Source organism: Myotis lucifugus, unplaced genomic scaffold (genome assembly GCF_000147115.1).
Source record: "Myotis lucifugus unplaced genomic scaffold, Myoluc2.0 scaffold_225, whole genome shotgun sequence".
Classification (NCBI taxonomy): Eukaryota; Metazoa; Chordata; class Mammalia; order Chiroptera; family Vespertilionidae; genus Myotis; species Myotis lucifugus.
Window position 1 is genome coordinate 495,891 of NW_005871273.1, and position 16,490 is coordinate 512,380.

General features: G+C 43.8%; 1 protein-coding gene across 5 annotated transcripts in view; it reads right to left on the reverse strand.

Moving 5' to 3' along the window:
• Window positions 1–16,490, reverse strand: part of NTM (neurotrimin) — an 846,452-nt gene that overhangs the window by 127,353 nt on the left and 702,609 nt on the right. The gene's annotated exons all lie outside the window — the stretch shown is intronic.

Here is a 16,490-nt window from a genome sequence, read left to right on the forward strand (position 1 = left end):
ACGTACACCTACCACCTTCACTAGATGATTAGACTCATAAAGGAAAGATCTCTAATACATTTAACTCTTTTCTGGCTTCACCTTCACATCTGCAGCATGGAGCAGTGTTCCTTGCACATAGTAGGGGTACAACAAATGACTGTTCATGTGTACGCTTGAACTGAATTGTGCACTTTATTTTTCCTCTGGCTCTACATCATTAAGTGACACATTTCTGGTAAAATGTTTCACAGCCTAATGATTGACACTGGAATGATTAAACTATTACTGCCATGCACACCTCAAAACCACAAAGATGTTCTGTGTGTTTGTGCTCACACACACACACACACACACACACACACACACCTAATGTGAATCAGAGGGCAGGACAGCCATGTTTCCTATTACAGAACTTGCTGCTTGCCATGAAGCCAGAGAGAGTGTCAACATGCTTTGAAGTCCAAGTTCAGTTTCTTCCTTGAAGGCACTAGGTCTTCAAAGGAAACAAGGGCCTAGGAGCTGCTCTCCTTTTACTGAGATGGCTGTGTTGAGTAACCCAGAAAAGCTAAACAGAAAACCTGTCACTGGGCAATATATTAAAAACAGGTCTGTGCTACTGAAGGTAAATCAGTAACCTCAATTCTCCTCCCCAGAGCTGGGCATCTCCAGGGAACATAGGACTGGTGTTTCCAAGCTGAAACATTGGTTAAAACGCTGTCCTTTAAATACACGTGGGCTATTTCTTTTCTGGATGGCTGTATATTTTGGTGATCTGCCTAGACGCTTAAAAAAGACACACAGAGAAATAAATTTCAGATCCATAGAGCACACACTATGGACTTTCACATTTGCTCTTATCTTTGGCCTCTCTTCCGTTCTATTGCCCCCCACACCCTGAACCTTTCCAATGTTATCCAACATCAGCACCAGAAAATGCACAGGATTATCATGCACTGAGACTAATCGAATTCCCTGTAATTGCTCTGCATCCTCAGCTGGGCTTCTTTGCTTTTTATTAAGCTCGGGTGCTCACACCACACATCTCCTCTAACTCCAGACAAAAACTCATATATGCTTATTCCCAGAATCAAACTGGTTGGCAAAGGAGTCAGCTCCCATCCACACTGTCAATCAGAGAACCAGGGTCAGCAGAGACCACCAGGAGTGCAACACTCTGGGTCTAGACAAGATTAGCACGAGTTAATGCACCGCCTTCCTCTGAAACCAGGCCCAGGCCCTGCTGAGATGGATCAATATTTAATAATTGTGAGATGCAGTCATGCTCATGGAAGGGGTCTGCTCTCCCCCCTCCTGGGGAGCTGTTCATAACAGCATTGCATACACAGCGCCTCCTAATGGTTGGTGCTAGCTCCTCCGGCGATTCCTATTTTTATCAGCGGAACCATCTACTTCTAAAATGGATAACAAATATAATAAGTTAACCCCCAGAAGACATCTGCCCAGACCAAGTGGTTAGGGAGCCTCATGAGTTCATACAGGCAGGCCATGGAATTTTTGCTGGAGCTGTGGGCTGGGCAGGGTGCTCTGGAGACTGGAAATAAGTTCATTTCTGAACGTCCTCATCAGTGTGGAATTTGAAAGCAGGCCTCCAGATCTCAGCGCGTGGCATCGAGAGAAAAGACAGGCTCTGCCCTCCCAGCTGCATTCTCCCTCAGGGTGGCCTGCACCAGGCATTTTCTGTTGTGTTCCAGCTTTCTCATCTATGATAGGACGGGCTTGGGCTAACCAGAGGTTCTCAACCTTGGCACTTTAATATATATATATATATATATATATTAAATTTATTTCAGAGAGTAAGGGAGAGGGAAAGAGAGATAGAAACATCAATGATGAGAGAGAATCATTGATTGGCTGCCTCCTGCCGGGCCCCCACTGGGGATTGAGCCTGCAAACGTGGCATGGGACCTGACCAGGAATCAAACCATGGCCTTCCAGTTCAAAGGTCAACACTCAATCACTGAGCCCCTGGGCTCACACATTCCTGGGATGTCTCCTAACCCTCTCTGACTCTGCCTCTTTTCCCCTCTTTGAAAATCTCCACATGGAATAGTTACTCAGAGGCACAGGCTGCAGTTGTTCGGTAATTTCTCCCGTGTCACTCTCCTAGTTGCACAATCAGGGATCGCTTTCAAAGCAGAGACAGACTGCCTGGCCGGTGTGGCTCAGTGGTTAAGCTTCCATCCACCTGTGAACCAGGAGTTCACAGTTCAATTCCTGGTCAGGGCACATGTCCGGGTTGCGGGCTAGACCCCCAGTAGGGGGCGTGCAGGAGGCAGCTGATCTATGGTTCTCTCTCATCATTGATATTTCTATATCTCTCTCCCTCTCCCTTCCTCTCTGACATCAATAAAAATATATTTAAAAAAATAGAAAGGGTTTACTAAGCAAATGAGCAGTGAAAACTCTTTAGGGAAATTAAATGCTCAAAGCAGAGACATACTCTCTGGGCCAGGCACCTCACTTCTCAGCCTCCACAAGTACGTCGGTGCTATGAGCACTTTGGCATCCTCAGCACAAGGAGGCAGGTGTGTGTCCACAACCTTCCAGCTCTTACAACTGCTCCCCAGGGTGGGGGAGAGGGGGTGCCCAGAGGCTCCCCACTCTCTGCACCGTCCCTGCCTCTGCTGGGTGCCATCTCTGCCCCCTTCTGCCGGTCCCCAGCAGTGCAGGGTGGTCGCTGCTGAATGGCTCATTACCCAGGCCACATCCTCCAGTGAGGAGCTCAGGCTGAGCAATGCAGTGGCTCCTTCAATTGGCCAGGAATGAATGCATTAATCTGGGGCTATTAGAGCCTTTGATCGCGCTGCCTAAAATAGACTGCCTTTCCAAGCAGACTGAGCAGGCATTTCACCCCAAAGGGATGTGTGGGAGCGGAGCGCTATATTGGGACTAACGGAACAGAACAGCCAAAGGAAAGATGAAGTGGAGTGGGGGTGCCAGCAGCCCTCTATGGTGTTGCTGAGCATTGTGGTTTTTCAGGATACACAAGTCTAAAAGGCACACAGTAAAAACAAAGGGAAACCTACAGATCATGCCGTCTGAGCAACTTCCTTCCCAGCGAAGATGAAGAAAAGGAAGCCAAGCAGAAGGCAGACCAAAAGGTCCACAGATGAGCGCCTTTCTAGTGGGGCTTCATGGTGACGTTACACAGGCCACAGGCCAGCTCTGTGCCCACAGAGTGGAGACTGTTGGAGGGCACATGAGTGGATAGTGTCATTCAGGGACAAGTCATGTCCTCTCTGACGTGCGGTCAAACAGCAGTTGTACACACACACCTGTCAGCGTTCCTCACCCCTCTCTGAGAGTATGATCTCAAGGGTATTCCATGCCCAGTTATCCAGGCACTCAGCCCTCCTGCGTAAGGCCGGAGAGACCACAGCTATGGGTACCTAAGGGGCCATGCCATGGGCGCTGGGACAGTACACTTTAAGGCCAAAGGGTTGATATCTCAGGATCCATTCATCAAATGGAAATTATTACCGTTGCCTTGCCTTCTAGAGTTTTGGGGAGAACCAAATTAGGCAACTTAACAGATAGTGTGTTTGTATCGATAAAGAAAAATAGGGAGGTCTGGCTGGGATGCCTTGTTCTGGGAGCTAGAACATTATGGGGGGTGGGGGAGGGGAGGAAAGCTGTCTGATGCAGGGTCCTGTGGGTGACACCATGGTGTCTCCATCTGCTGCTATCATTGTGAAGGCCAGTGTCCTGCAGGCTCCCCGGGGAGCTGATGCCAGAGCCCAGCTGGAAAGAAGAGGCTACCTGGGAGACCTGAGACCTGTCAGATTTCCACTGAGGAGATTTGGGGCTGTGAGAACTAGACAAACTAATCTATTCCTGGGTCCGCTGGCCATGGACCGATTCCTTTAACTTTGCAGATGTTTCCCCACTGGCTTCATCACGCTCTCCCTATGATCTACACTCCTCATGGGCAGAACATCATCATGAGGTGGAGTCAAGGAAGCCTTGGGCTCCTCCGGGGAGGTCCCAGTGAAGGGAGAGCTGTGTGCAATGGCTCAGTGCTCAGGTTCTGGTCACCGAAGGCTCCCGCTGGGGTTCCTTCCTGTCCTTAGTAAATGTGGAATCCAGGGGGCTTCCCCAAAACCTGGGAGTTTATTGATTTCCATCATCTTCTTAACCGTTCAAGGCAGAACAGGTTAGATTTGCCTTCATTCTTCTCCTAATCTCTCCTTTCTAAGTTGGAAAAGGATTAGCAGGTAAGCACACCATTACTTTTTATTAGGATGAATCGGGTCCAGCGCAGCTATCTGCTTCCGAAGGCCTTGACCCTTTATTTGCCTGAGCAAAAAGCAGGGTCAACATCAGAGAATCCAAGGCCAAAAACAAAAGGAAAGTAATGGATGCTCCCACATCCTGCTGCCTATCTCCACTCCCTTCCCAGCTCTCAGCAAAGCTGTGCTCTCGGCGAACTGACTTCCACTGCCTTCCATGCTGACACCTGGAGCCTTCTTTGGTGACTTTTCCAGCAGACACTAACCAGATATTCTTTTTTAAAATATGTTTCTATATACAGCAAAATTACCATGCATGTCCATTTGTTTTGGAGTAAATTACCTTGGCCTATTGATGAACTATTGGGGAGGAAGGAGATAACTATTTGTGGTATAACGAAATCACATGCAATGGAATAACCGGAAGGGATCACACTCCCATTTGAGGTGTTGTTTCTCATTAGACAAGCACAGGAGAAACTTCAAATGAACTGCAAATGAGGACTTATTTCATAGCCATGCTCCCATGGAGGGAAATTCCCCTCTTCAGAAAGAAAAGTGAGATGAGAGCCTCAAACGAAACTGGAAAAGGTTTGTTATCTCTTGCAAAAAATGTATGCAAATATGTTTGTTTGTATATCTCCTTAACTATAAGTATGTAGACCTATAAATACCCATATAAATATACAGATTGACATACATACACACGTATTATGGAGGGAGGGAGAGTGTAAGCAATAGAGAGAGAGAGAATTTGGTGTTTAAGGATGTAATGTCTTCTACATCAAATACATAGAACTTCTCATTCTGTTTTCCATTGTCAAGGAGTTCTCCTATTTCTATAGCACTGAACAGACCAGAGGCTTTTTAAAAGGAACGAGGAGGGTAGCAAATCAGATACCATCATCAAGTTGTTATACTGCATAAACAGTAAACAGTCTCAGCAAAGGAGTCTGATGTGCTCAGGCAGAATAATATCATAATCCAAGTCAACAGAAATTAAAACAAAGAGCCGGGAACAGAAGGCCCAGCCATACAGTTTCAGGAGTGTTGCCCCTGAATTGCAGAATCTGACCAGATGACCTGTAGCATCTGAATTTCAACTACCTGCAGCTGAATAGTCTTTTCACCAGAACACCGGGCAGCTAATTTTGCATACCACATGCTATCCTGTGCTGGAATGACAAATAACATAAAAGCGAGAAATGCACCAGTGAAGTTTTAGGGTGCTGGTCCTACCCTGGTCCTTCCTTCCAGGAACTAACATTGAGGGATGGAGCAAAGCTTCAGGTGGGATCAAGGGTGGGGCTCTGCCTGCCTCGCTGTTGGGCAGCGGACTGGGAGTGTGACAGGGTCTGACATAGAAGGAAGCAGCTCTGCCTGGAGCCAACCTGCTCTACTTACCCAATAGTAGGTAGAAAAGTGTTACTAGACAGAAGAGAGCCCCCCCCATCTGTGGGTCGCAGGAACTGGGGAAAGGCAAGTGCCCTCCACCCCCAGGCCAAGAAGGATCCAAAGAGAATGGGCTGGGGACAGGAGCCTGCTTTGCAAGGAGGCAGTGATCTGCAGGTCACTGGGTCAGCCCAGCCTCACCCCCACTTCTCCAAGACAGCAAAGGGGAGAGAGGGAAGGGAACCTTTCCTTCAGACCTAGTAAGATGGTGAAATGCCCTGACTGATTTGGCTCAGTGGATAGAGCATCGGCCTGCAGACTGAAGGGTCCCAGGTTCGATTCCGGTCAAGGGCATGTACCTTGGTTGAGGGCACATCCCTAGCAGGGGGTGTGCAGGAGGCAGCTGATCGATGTTTCTATCTCATTGATGTTTCTAACTCTCTATCCCTCTCCCTTCCTCTCTTTAAAAACTCAATAAAAAATATTTTTTAAAAGGCGAAAGTTTTGGCAGAATTTCCCTCTTGTGAGGTTTGAGAGAGGATATGGGGCGGGAAGAACCAGACATTACATCCTGGGCACCACACCCAGTCCATTCAAGGGTCTCGAACAGCAAAACCGACTATTTGAAACACACAATCCCTTCTCTCTTTCCTATTTTAGTCCAATTGTAGGTACAGACGATGCTGAGATGGAGTAATTTTCCACAGTAACAACATAGGTAACATTCTCCAAGTAACTCCTGAGGAAGTGCTGCTGGCATTGCAGGAGGTTAAAGGGGTGAAGGCATCAGATTCTAAAGTAATAATGGTGGTTGTCTGACCATAGAGGACTTGGTGATGTGGGCTTTGACCACAGGAAATCAGTACAATTCTTTGCATCGGCGAGAGGAAGGTGCTTGTGTCTGTGCTGTCACACGTGTCTATTCATAATGTCCACGTACCCACTGAAACCCTTTATTTCTGCATCAGAGCGTGGTGACTAGGATGAAAGCATTCACACCAGTATTTCCCCACCCCTACTTGCCAGAACTTAACATGTCATGGGGATTCTTTCTGGACAATGTGACAGTCTGGAAGGTGTTCATGCATTTTTATAAAAGTATTTTTCAATAATTAAATTTTTTGGGAATTATGTTCTGAATTAGGTTGGTCTCTTCCTCTTACTTCCAATTAGATAATTCTGTTTCATCCAGTACCAGTATTTGTTTTCAAATGCCATGAAGAATGTGGCAGATCACCTGAGCAAGAATCTGTGACTTTATTTTAGTTTTTGTACAGGGGATTTAAAGTTTCTACAACTTCTTAGATCTAGAGAAGATATCCTTGCTTTGGGTCTTGCCAGGGACATGGAGCTTATGCAAATGGCACCTGTGTTTGCAAGGGTGGTCATTTCTATTTCAGAATATCCTGTTAGGACACACACAGCCCTTTGGCTCTTTCCCTTAATGGTGATTGCAAATTTGGCTCCAGAGTCCCTTAAGTATGATGTCCTCTAATCTAAACTTTCTACTGGAATTAATATTTCTTCAGAAAAAAAAGGTCTTCCCGGTATTCTGTCAAAGTTTCTAGGATGGTGGCTGGTGCCAAGCGCAAACTGGAAATGATTAAAGCAGAGTGGCAGGAGTCAAGGTTCTCAAACGCTCGGCCGGTTCCTGTCACTGCCAAGGTGGCCAGGGGGACAAGGTGCACTCATCTGAAAGAAGCTGGCACACCTCTCCCAGGACTCCTCTGCATCTTCACAGACTCCTCACAAGTGTTGTCATGAGTTCAGCAGCTGAATAAGCATTCGCTGAGCACCTACTATGTGCCAGTCCCACATAACAGAGATGCAAATAAGACAGGAGCATTCCATTCAAGGGCACAAGAGCAGCTGCAGAAATTGATGACATCTGCAATAATTACTGCAGTGCCGCTATGTGAAAGGCATGAACCTAGTGTGATGGGAACACAGGGAGTGGCTCTGGAGGGAGGGAGTCAGAAGGGGGAATGCAAAGACAGCTGCCATGTGTTTGGGCCATATAGGAAATGCAGGAGTTGCAAGGCTGCAAAGAAGCATGCTGCAGGAAGCCGAAATAGCATGAGTGGCAGAAGACAGTGGTAGAAAGATAACTTGGGTCTGTTTTGCATGAATTTATATGACTGACTAAAGCATTTGGATTTTATCTCATAGGAAACAAAGGATTCCAAACAAGAGAGTAACAAAATCAAATTTATGTTTTGGGAAGATAATGCTGACAGCAATAGACACTGCATATTTCAGAAAGTACCGATTAGAGGTAGTTAAGACTATCTCTACCACCACTATTCCCATCTTCATGGCCTCACCACCACCACTTTTCACTTTTCGCACGACTTACCCTCATTGAATACCTGTTGTTTGTGAGCACTCAAGATGTTTTAAACATACTGCCTCAATCAATCCTTGTAGTAACTATTTTACATGTGACATAGAGCAAGATTAGGTAAAATGTCTGACGTCACCCCAATAGAGAGTAATAGAAATATGGTCTGATATGTGAGCCCACACCTTTAACACCCTTAAACTCATCATTGCTTGAAAGCATCTAAAGTCCTCTTTAGAAATGGGATAGGGTTGATCTAAGAATAGAAAGAAGAGAGTAAAAAAGAGTGAAGGAAGATTTGATAGATGGAATTGCAAGGCTTGGCGACTTAAATAAACACCAGCAAAATAGATGTGTATAATGAAGAAAAATAAAAAAATTCCAGATGAATTTGAGGCTTCTAGCTTAGTTGACTGAATGCATGTTGGTGTCATTTGTTAAGAAAAGAATGGCAAATGCACGCTGCATATTCCATGAGGTAAGTCTTCCCTTCCCCAATTGAAGGAAAAACTAACCTCATGGAGTATGCAGAGTGCATTTGCCATTATTTTAAGCTACTATCCAGAATGTGAATCCTCTTCCTCTATTTAAGAAATCCTAGATGGCTTGAGTCCCATCTGAAATCTGGTACAAAGAGTTGCATTATTGTCCTCTAGTCGCTATAAAATGGGCATATCTACTGCTCTCTCTCAACCAATGTCCTTGCCAAGGACTTTGCCTCTATAGCAAGTGATGAAAAGAGTCAGAGACAGTTTGGAATCTATGCTTGTTGAGTTGTCTAGTGCTCAGAGGTGTCAGAGGGCCACAGTGGTACCAAGAAATTGCCTGTGTTAGCTGTGGTGGCCGCAGTGCCCTGGAGACTCTCTGCATAGTGATATTTTTCTGTGTGTTGACCTCCTTCCCATTTTTGAATCAACCTTCTGTCAATTACTTGAATTCTAAAATAACTCGCAATCAATTCCTTTTTCTGTTAAGTCAGCCTGAATCAATCTCTGTTGATTGACACCAAGCACCCAGTTAGGTACAGAAAATAATAAGAACAGCTTGAACTATGTTTAGTTCAAGTTGTCTGCAGGACATAGAGTCAGATGCCCGGTAGGAAATATGTAATCAGGTGGGAATTTAGGAAAGAGCTAAGGCAGAGCACACCCTGATGATGGCCCAAAGCAATATTTCCAGGCTCATTCCATGTCTGGGTAGCATTACCTGGAAAAGATATAAAGGAAGGAAACTCAAAGATGGAACCCAGCCCTAGCTGACTTGGCTCAGCAAAACAGCCGGCCTGCCCCCAGTGGTCATATGCAAAACCACTCTGCCACAGTACACCTCAATCAAGGGTTTTCCCAACCCTTCTTTAGTTTCCTTACTCCCCATTCCAATCAGTCACCAAGTCCCATGGATCCTTGTTGAGAAAGAATCATCTGACTCCCTATTTTCTCCATCATCAGGGCTAATAACCTTGGGCTATTCTCACTGCTCCCCTGAAATTGCTATAGTGGAGTGTGCCCGTGTTGTCCCCTCTACAAACCATCTTCCAAAATGACTTTTCATTATCTTCTCAGAAGTGTAAATGTCACCTACTTACAATATTTTAAAATATTCACTTTTCTTACAGGTTAATCATGTGTAACATCCTTAGCTGCTGAATGTATAAAACAAGAATCTTCAGGATTGGCACATTTATATCTCTGCAATCTTATCCTTTGCTGCAATGCCCCAGATTCTCATTCTCATTCTCTCTCTCTCTCTCTCTCTCTCTCTCTCTCTCTCTCTCTCCCTCTCCCTCTCCCTCTCCCTCTCCCTCTCCCTCAGCTTCTGCCTAACCACACCTATCCTCCTCTCCCCAAAATTCCCTCCTGTGCGCCCAGTCTGGTTCCTTGAATTGGTAGACACTCAGTGTTCACACGGCGAACTCCTCTGAGCCCTTTAAATCTAGACTCAGATCTGGAAGCCTCCCCGGATCCCTTCCACCTTGAAGCAGTTTAGTGTGACCCTCTTTTTTGTTTCTCTAGCATCTTACAGCATTTCAGTGCATCACATGTTAATAGAGAGTAGAGATTCCTGAGAACAGCAATTCTCTTCCATCTCTGAAGGCTCAGGTACTACAGATCACCTCAAACACAGCAGGTACCCAACAAATGAATGACAAAATAAAGTCAGGTACAAAAAGTGGACACATCTCACTTAATTCATGCAATTATTTGACTGAAAAACCAAATTGCCCATTTTTCTTTGTTTTGACTATTAATCCATTGACAAGTTAAATGCTGAATTCTTATAACTTATATCTTTCCATATTTAAAAAAAAATGTTCTGAATAAAAGTCTTTCCTCCCTTAGGTGGCCTATGTCTACACTAATGAAATTGTTGTTATTTGCATCTAATTTTTAATTTTCTCCCCTCCCCCTCATGCTTTACTGATGAACAAATGAGCACTCATCCACCACCACCCCCAAGTTTTAAAATGGACAAATGACCTGCATCCACAGAAAGCACAGTGGTCAATTACCCAGGGCATATTTAAAACAATATTAAATTATCCATAAAAATGATCTTTATCGAGTTATTCACAGTTATTCCGTTCTTTTCACAATAAATTTGAGGCATCTTATAATGAAACATAAAATAAAAGAATAAAATAAACACATAAAGTAAGGTCCAAGAAAAAAAGGAGAATTCTTCAAATGGCAACCACAAATGTCAGTATACATGTTGATGCTAAGCTTTAAACTTCACGTTGAGCTTTCTTACAAAAACGGTAAAATGGGAATGATGTTTAGTTATATAGACGTTTTGCCAAGTAAGAAGGATCGTTGAAGCTTTTCTAGATAACAAAGGAAAAATGTAACTTGCATATTATTAAAGTTTATCCCCACCTTTTTCCCCCAAACAAGTAATAAGCATATACCATGTGCATATCCGTCACACCCAGACATGTGACTTGATCCTGATGACTCACAGTCTCCCATCTGTGAGAAGACAGTTTCCCTAACTACCACATGGACTGAATGGTCTCTAAAACCTACATCACCTTATGTTCCATAAATGTTTCTAATTCAGGCACCAACATAGATAGGTATCCTATAATTCAGTTTAATGGGAGTTATTCAGGAAGAGCCCCTTAGATTACTCCATTATTAGTTTTCATTTCTTATGACATGTGTGTGAGGAGGAATAAAGTGGCTTTGAAACTTTTATAATCAATAAGCTTTGTATATGGAAGCAAACAGTATCCTGAATTAAGACTGTCTCTTTTTTTAAAAAGTTTTTGCACAGTTTTGCCTGAAGCCTTTTGAAAGTAGCTAGAGGTTTACCTCGTCATGATCAGTGTATGAATGAGTTCACAGCCATTAAGGCATAGATCCTAATCTGCCCAGCATTTTACCCCACGCCCCACTGGGGCTTTCACAACAAGACTTTCATTAGCGGTCGGCATTTTGTTAGTCTGCTCGGTTCATTGCTCAGGTGTGGGGCCACTGAACTCAATTACGGCTCCTCGCATAGAGTTTTGAAGTACAGCGTTACTAAGAAGCGGCTTGTTAGAAAAAAGTCAAATGTCTTCCGAAATGTTCTGTATTTTATCTGATTTGTTGTGAAATATTATCACTATTTTTAGCTGTAACACAGGGATAGTAATAATAATAACATAAATGCATCCTATCCCCTCCCTGGTTCCACTTTGTGGCAACGTAAGTGCAAAACAATGTATTACTATTCTGGTACTTGCCAGTTGGAATTGTTAAAGCTGTTAAATTGAATCATACAGTGGCCACTGGATTGAGTGCTACTGTTGAGCTGTAATATTTACTTGTATAAGGCCAACTGAATAGGAATGAAAGCGAGTTTCTGTCCGTGGTGCTGAAAGCAAATCGTCTCCCACAGGATTTGATGCTGAACAAGTTTAAAGAAACCTCTTATGTTGAATCATGCATGTATTGTAATGTCTCTAATAAATCAATTACTTTTTGGCAGCAAAATGTCACAGCATTTCAAATTCTGATAATCACCTCCACTTTACTGTGCTTTAGACTGTTATAATTCACACAATCTAGCATGGAATGAATCAAGGAGAAGGTTGAGTAACAAAGAAACAATAAAAAAAAAAACACTTTAGACTGGTATACTTGACTCGGATTTAAAGAGGCTAAAATCCTTATCCATCCCCAGTAAACTAATGAATACATAGATATAATACCCCATCTCAAGCATGACCTGGGAGCAAATCTATCCCTTGGTCTCTTACTTGGAAAATCCTTTGTTATGTATAGAGAATAATCCTTCAAACATTTATTATTTGTTAAGCACAAACATATGCATGATGTCTTTTGTTACTCATATAACCCAGTTTTACACTCTTCAAATGACAAGATGTGACTATCTTCGACTCGTTATATTGCAACGAGGAAAGAAACTGCCTTCAACTTAAAAGTGTTTCATCTCCTATAGAGATGAAAACTCTTTCTGAAACGGATTTTTTTCCTATGTGTTTTATTATTTGAAGGCTGAATCTATCTCTCTAACTGACCACAATGTCAAAAACCCATCTTATTTTTAAATGCCTGCTTTATATCACCTAGCCTTGTGCAAATAGCATCATCTGCAGCCACTGTGCCTGACTACCTCTCCCTCTGGAATGAGAAGCTGTACGAGTTTCCCTAAAGCAGATAAATGAACAAGCCTTCTGCACACAACACGGATTCTCCTCTGCTCACAGTAACACTTAACTGAAGGGAAAAATCCGAACATGCTTTGATCAAGCTGAATCCTTTCATGGATTCATTCAGTGAACCTCTCTTTAGTGTCAAGCATAGGTCAGGACCCCATGAGATGGCGATAATATAGAAATACATTTTACAAATCTGGCTCCTATCCTCCCAGGATTCAATGAAAGCAAGGGAACCCCCATGAGATGGACAATCATAAGAGGTGTGAGGGAAACAACAGTAATGATACAAATAAAAATCTCTGAACCCAGCAACTTCATGGAGATGAGTGGGGTCGAGTATGGGGATATCTAAGGTTTACTTCTCAAAAAGGCAGGTCATTTCAAGTCATAAAAACACGGGGTAAGATTTTTCTTTTTCAGGCTGAGAAGGAAGATGCAGAGAATGGCAGAATCCCGATGAATAATTTCCGGTTATATCTCCCATAACCACTTCAGAGACAGTCTCTGCGACTCCATCTCTCAAGAGCGGAAGAAACATTCTTCATCTGCCATAAAGACTATGTTCTGGTATATTCTACCTTTAGACAAACTTGGTTGACTTTACCAATTTTGAGGTTCTACTGTCTACGGAGGTGGTAACACATGGAGAGCAGAAAACAGGGTGTGAACATCCATGCGTCATACCTGTGAGAGGACCAGCTTGCTGGGAGGGGCGGGGCCGAGAATGCCGTGGTGGTCACTGCGGAGATGAGAGATCACAGGCCCAGGGGGAGTGCACTTGTGCCCTCCACCCACACTGCCCTGAGAACCAAGTACACCCACACCTTTAATTAAAATCCTACATGTATATATTGTGCACTGAATCATTCTCTAGTACCAGAGCCGGGCACTTTTATTGCCCACTTTATTTGCATAGCGGCAGCCTCCCAGGTCCCCGGCCTGAACATTGCTGCCCTCCCTCCAGCAAGCTGCAGGGGAAAGCGAAGGCCCTTGGTCCCCTGGTTCCCAACAGCCACAGCAGATAAATGTGAAGTCCTGTTCCCCAGAAATACTCATCTGAGGAGGAGAGCGGACTTGATTATCATGAATTCTGTGCCACGCGCCTCTTCCTGCCTGACAATAACCTTCCCTCTCCAGAGCAACAATAATCTGCACACAAACAGACGTGACGCTTTTCAAAAAGTAATGAACTCCGAGGCGTTGGAGCCCAGGCAAGCGTAGTTTAAATGCAGGGCTCCGGCAACCCGGAGAGGCTATCAATTATACAGCCCTGCCGTCAAGGAAGCAGAAATAATATTTCAAAGAGTCATTGCCAGAAAGAGAAAGAAAAAGAACATGTCACAAAAATCACCCCATTCCGAGCAAGCAGTTGCAAGAGCGAAGATGGGGGGCTACAGCCTGCCAAAGGGAACCCCCTCCACCCAGAGGGCAAAACACAGGACACGGTGACTTCCCTCACCCAACTCACCTGAGCCCCTGATGTCACTTTTTTCAGCACTGTTTTCCGTTACCCCTGGGGCATGTAGAGAAGTACATTCTTAATTTGATAATCCATTCACAAACATTTTTTTTTTTAGAGTTTAAAACAATGCATCACATAAGTACAGGGACGCAGTAGTTTATAAAGCCAGTTTACATTCATGATTTAATTTTATTCTTACAATAACTGTTTGAAGTGGGGAATGAGCATTATGATGTCTGTTTTGCAGATGGCAGAATCCAGGCTTGGAGAAGTTCCGTGTCTTGTCCAAGGTCAACCATGTATGAAGTGCCCAGCTGAGGGCCTAGAAGGCAGGAGCCCATCAAGATACACTTTCTGGTAATAAAGAGTGATGCGATTACATCATCAAGTATTTTAAAGTCTGGTAGCCAGTTAAGGCTTTTTGCCAATGCATCCCTCTGTTGAAGGCAGTCTAGTAATAGCAGGGTAAGGCAGTACAGGCTCATAAGAAAGTTCTAGCCACAAAGAGCACAAGACACACTTTCGGCTAACGCGTTCTCAACTGTTTTTTGGTGGTTGTTTCATTTTCTAAGGGAGTAGGGATGGAGGCAGGCCAATGTGTTGTTGTTTTTTTTAAAAAAGGTTCATACCATTCAGGCTCTTACATTTAAAAATAAATGTTTTTGCCCTAGCTGTTTTGGTTCAGTGGATAGAGCGTCGGCTTGCAGACTGAAGGGTCCCGGGTTCGATTCCGGGGAAGGGCACATGCCTGGGTTGCAGGCTTGATCCCCAGTAGGGGGCAGGAGGCAGCCAGTCAAGGATTCTCTATCATCATTAATGTTTATATATCTCTCTCCCTCTCCCTTCCTCTCTGAAATCATTAAAAGTATATTTAAATAAATAAATAAATGTTTTATCTTATAGAAGGGCAGCAACTCTATACCCAGGGGCCTTCAATCCTTACTACGATGGAAACTAGTCACATTCTGTGAGTCTCATTTTCTTCACCTAGAAAATGCCATTGATAATACATGCCCTACATACTTCATAAGCTGGTTATATAAGGGATAGGAAAGCACTTTTATGAAGTGAAATGCATACAACTGTTACCTATGTAACAAACGTCTGAGTAACTGTCCTCCAAGGAGCCCAGTGTCCCTCCATGGAGAAGAGGAAATGCCTAGCCTACTGCATATCTGTTGAAATTAGCAAAATAACAAGAACAGTGGCAGAAAGCATCATGCTCACTCATGTTGGTCCTCAGCACCATGGTTCAAAACGACAAAGAAAAGACATGGAGATAGTTCAAAGCATGGGATTTGGAAGTCAGAACAGAAGTCCCCATACCCACTATCTGTACACTCATGGTCAATCATAAACATCTTAATTGTTCTCAGTCCAGTCCCCTTGTCATAAAATGGTAATGATATAGAAACTTAACTCATAATCTTCTTTCAAAGTTTAAACTAGAAATGTGCACAGAAGACACACAGTGCCTGGAAACAATGTAAAGCGATGATAATAATTATCTGTGTTACTATATCTTACCTCACGTTTTGCAAATTTTCTGTGTAAGGGCGATTAGATGGACAGTGCTACTGCCCTCTCTTCCAGATGTCTACCATCAGACACTAACTGGCTACATGGGGTATTGTGAGGTTTAATGAATTGTGATGAAGAACCTGGGGGACATTGAGCCACTGAGAGTTACAGGATGGTATGTGAGTTACATGACTTTTTATGCCAGGCCTTTGGTATTACAGTTGATCTTGCCTGGTTTCCTCTTACATTGATCTGCTCAGAATGCTCTTGACGCAAATGCAATTTTCTGTGGCCAGGAATCCAATTCACCAATCAAACATGGCAAAAGCGATCAAAACAAAGGGCAGAAGTTGTGCTATTTCCAGCACAAGTGATCAGTTCTTAAGTTTCTGACAGCATCAAACGGAAAAATTAAAATAACTTAAGACAGAAATAGCCCAGACATCCTGGGTCCTCAACCCATTGGCTACGTTCCCATGTGACCTGAAGCCCTCCACTATGTATACATGGGGAATTACACATCTTGTGAGGTTGCATGCAGGGAAGAACTGGGAGTTCGCACAGAACATGGCTGGCTTTCCCACACTGTTCCTGAATTCAATTATTGACATTTCAGTAGATTGTAATAGTCTCATTCATCTCTGAGGCCACAGCATTTCAAGCTATGGTGATTTCTAGCCACTGGACCCATTTTCACCAACTCTGGTCTTTCAAAGAAAATCTTCATACGCCATGGACACATTTTCTGACTGTGTCTTAGGTCGGGACATATCCTGGACAGTGTTCAGAAAGGGATTGTGGTAGATGAAAGAACTGAGGGAGGCAGAGACGGTCTGAGAAGACCATCCTTGTTTAACTTTGCAGACATTACAACAA